Below are 4,413 nucleotides of genomic sequence, written 5' to 3'. Positions count from 1 at the left end.
AAATTTGAGAAATGTTCCTAAACATGGGGCCAAAATTGAGGAACTACAAAAAGTAGTTTCTCCTTTTTTTTTTATTTCTATTTTATTTAAAGTTGTTCCTAAAATGTTATGAAGTGGGGACTTGGCTAATTGTTGAGGAAGCATGCCCACATTACTCCTAGACTCCATGGTCATGGAAATAAATCTCACATGAGATTTTTTTTTTTTAATTTTTCTTTCTTTCTTTTATATTTCTTTTTTTTTCTATATTTTTTATGTTTCTTTTATTTATATATATATTTTTTTTTATATTTCCTTTTTCTCTATATTTTTTATATTTCTTCTTTTATTTATATTTATTTTCTTTATTATTGTTTAATATCTATATGTTAATTTAATTTTGAATTTTGAATTTTCAAATATTTAGATTTATATATTATTTTGATTTTCAAATTTTTAAATTTCAATAGGGTTATTTTAAAATATAGGAAAATGAACCAAATATAAAATAAATATTGCAAATTTAATTTTGAATTTTTGAATTTTCAAATATTTATACTTATATATTATTTTGATTTTCAAATTTCAAATTTTCAATAGGTTGTTTTCAAATATAAGAAAATGAACCAAAATACTTACAAATATAGCAAATTTAATTTTGAATTTTGAATTTTCAAATATTTAGATTTATATATTATTTTGATTTGAAAATTTCAAATTGTCAATAAAGTTATTTTTCAAAGATAAGAAAGTGAACCAAAATATTTATAAATTATAACAAAATTCACTATCTATCATGGTCTATCGTGATATTTTACTATTATTTGTAAAATATTTCAACAGTTTTGTCATTTAAAATAAATTTTCTTTTCAATATGTATATATAAATATTTTTTTTGAATCTTGAATTTTAAATTTACAATATGCATTGTTATATATTTTTTTATTTTTCTTATATAACGAAACCGATTATGATTTTACAATAATAATAAATTTTGTTTACTAAGATATTCATTTAGCTTCATTTTAATATTTTTACAACCATGACATTTACATAATAATATAATTGAGTTAGATTTGAGTCTACATAATTTAAAATTTAAAACAAACGACTTTAGTGAGAAATAGTATTGTAAATCAAATTTTAACAACATATGAATGATAGAAACAGTTGTATTATCAATATTAATTTTTACATTGGGACTTAGGTATATTCGATAGTTTAAATATTTGATAATTATTTTTTATATTTCATGCATGCTATATATCTTTTTAATTTTATATAATTTTATATATTAAACTATAAAATATGGAAAAAAAATGTAAAAAAAAAAAAATACAAGAAACAAGAAATAGTTATCAAAACAAGTTTCTATTCTTGTTTTTTTTTTTTTTTTTCAAGAAATAGGAAATATGAATAGTTATAAAATGTATTCCTGTTTCTTGTTCTCAGAAAAGAAGAAACAAAAAACAAAAAATAGAGAATGGGAAAATAAGAAACGAAAAATGAAAATGTTATCAAACGGTTCGAAGAGACTTGTGCCAATTTGGATCTTCAAATGCATCCATGGGTTCCTGATCCTATTAATAAATAAAATAAAGTTCTAAAATTAGGGAAAACATATCATACTCAATAACACCAACCAATACCACTTTATTAGCAACAAACACACGTGTCATAGACAATATAAATATAAGATAGCTAGATAACATCAACATACCAAAAGAAAAGGCCAAATTAAGTCTAGAAAAATATTGAAATTACCATAAAAAAAATACAGATTCAATTGAGTTATCGTCTAACAAAATGAGTAAGTTACGATATATTAATATTATTTAAAAGATTATCAACAAGTCATGATATCTTCATTTTTATAAGTAAAGAGACGTATGGTAGATCCTTGTCCCAATAATACCTAAAAATAAGCATGTATTTATGTTGTTAAAATTTAAGACAATAAAATAATAACATTCTTAAGACTTAGAAGAACAAAAGTAACAAATAGAAAAAAAGAACACAATTTAACTATATATATGAAACAAAATAATTAGCCAAAGTAAAAAAGGAGTAAATACTGTTAAAGGTATTCGTTACTAAACATCACAATCGTTGAGATACATAATAATCATAAAGTAGACTTTCTCATCTATATTTTTGGTGAGGGTTGCCAGTCTTGTTGGGAATGAGATTGAAATGTGACTGCAAAATTAAATAGATATCTAAAAAGTCTCCAGAAATTCAAAAGTTTTGATAGAAATATTCGTGGACTGGGTTGAATTAAGTTGAAATACTTTTTAGACTCAACCTAATTGTTCAGATTGTAAATTTATTCAACCCAAATATTATTTATTAAATAATGAATCCAACTCAACTATATAATATATATATTGTCTTGGGTTGAGTTACTCATGTCATTTATTTAAAATTTTATTTTACAAATAAGTAAAATGTTAATATGTAAAAATTTTATTTGATTATTTCTCATATATTGAATTAATTTAAAATTAAAATTAATAACTCAATCTCAATTTATATTATAAATTTTATTCTATCCAAAATGTTGTTAAAGCATATATTATAAATTTTATTCTATCCAAAACGTTGTTAAAGCATAAATTATCTAAAGATTATGAAATTAAACATAATTTGAAATAAATATATATGTAGGGCTATTTTTGGGGAGGGTATTGGGTGGGAGAATGAAAAGTGGGGGATTTTTTTTATTAAGTTAAACAAAATTTTCAAAGTTAAAAAAGTTTGTTTTCATCCGATTTTTTATATTATTTTTTACTTTATTGTTAATTAAATTTAATCAACTCCAAAATTGACCATTTAATGTTAATTATTAATTTCTTACCTACAGTTTGAACTTGGTTTCAAACAAATCATTGGAAATATTTTGTTTTAGGTTAAATTATATAGTATATAAAAATACCTTTAAACTTTGTCATTGATTTGAAAAATACCCTTACATTTTTAAAAAGTTACAATATTACTCTTTAATTTTCATAAATGTTTGAAAAATATTTTTTTTAAGTAGAAATTCTTTAGAATTTGAACAGAAATTGAGATATAAAATGGTGTGGTAGGTGATATAGAACATAAATATAAATCATCACATTGTTTTAGGTCATCACCATCCAATTTTAAGTCTTTTATTTCTATTTTGAAATTCTAATGATTTATATTTCAAAAATAGTTCTCAAATATTTATGAAAGTATTATAGGGATATTTTTTAAACAGAGAGATAAATTGAAGGGCATTTGTTATAATTTAGCTTCTTTTTTTTTTAATGTTCTCACTCCTTTACTCTTGTTTTCCTGGATTATTTTTCTTATTTTAAGATGGAGTTATACAAATAATTGCAATATTTTTTTTTTATAATGTTGCAGTTGAATAAGCTATTGTAACATATAGTAAGTGTTGCAACACAATCCACGTAATATATTCTTTTGTAGCACTTAATAAAAGTGTTATAAATTAATTGTTGCGATAGACGTATCTACAACCATTTATATTAAATGTTCTCCTAAAATGAGTTGCAATTGTACATGCCCTTGCCACAATTTTTAGAAATGCTGCAAGAAAACCGTTACGACACAGACATTTACAACGAACCTTTAATATTAATTTTGTTGTTTTCAAAACTTATTAGAAAAATATTGTTGTTTTGAAACTTATTAGAGAAATATTGTTGTTTTGGGAGTTCGAGGCTAGAGGTCGAACGTTGAGAACTCGACAAATGTGGAGGTCAAATGTTGAGAACTCGACGAATAAAGAAAAATTTGGAAACAATACATAGGCTAAAACTTCAACCCTCGACAAGGGAAATCTCGCGAATCTCGCTTAGGTTGTCGAAGGTTGAAGTTTCGACACACATCCACCCTCGAGATTGCAGGTTTATTATTTTTCTTTTTCCCTCATAGAGGAAATAAAGTAATGAGATGGTATACTATATGTATCTGTGTACTCGAGCTGCTTCTAACAACCTATGCATTTTGTTATCATTTCGAATTAGATGGAGGCTTGTGGAATTGACGTGAGGGGGTGGGGATGACTATATTTCTAGGAGCGAACTCCAGGCGAATATGAAGCGCATGGATACAAGTTATACCTTAGAATGAAAGACAATTCCAAATTAGCTTTGTCTACGAACAAAATTTTGTATATTAGGTTGTCGAAGGTTACACATATGTCGAAACTTCAAAGCAATTAAGGAGATAAGTGGGCTGAAGCAGATTAAGGAGAGAGCGAGATTCAAAGCAAGATAGTAGGAGAGAGCGAGATGTTGAACGAGATTTTAAGAGAGAGCGAGATTCAAAGCGAGAATGTTGGAGAGAGCGAGATGACTAATCTGACTAACATTGAATTTGGTAAAATGAAATGGTTGAATAATTGAAAAATGAGATGATTCAAGAATACACATTGAATG

This window comes from Benincasa hispida, chromosome 2, assembly GCF_009727055.1.
Source record: "Benincasa hispida cultivar B227 chromosome 2, ASM972705v1, whole genome shotgun sequence".
In the NCBI taxonomy this organism is placed as follows: domain Eukaryota; kingdom Viridiplantae; phylum Streptophyta; class Magnoliopsida; order Cucurbitales; family Cucurbitaceae; genus Benincasa; species Benincasa hispida.
This window is presented reverse-complemented; position numbering follows the sequence as displayed.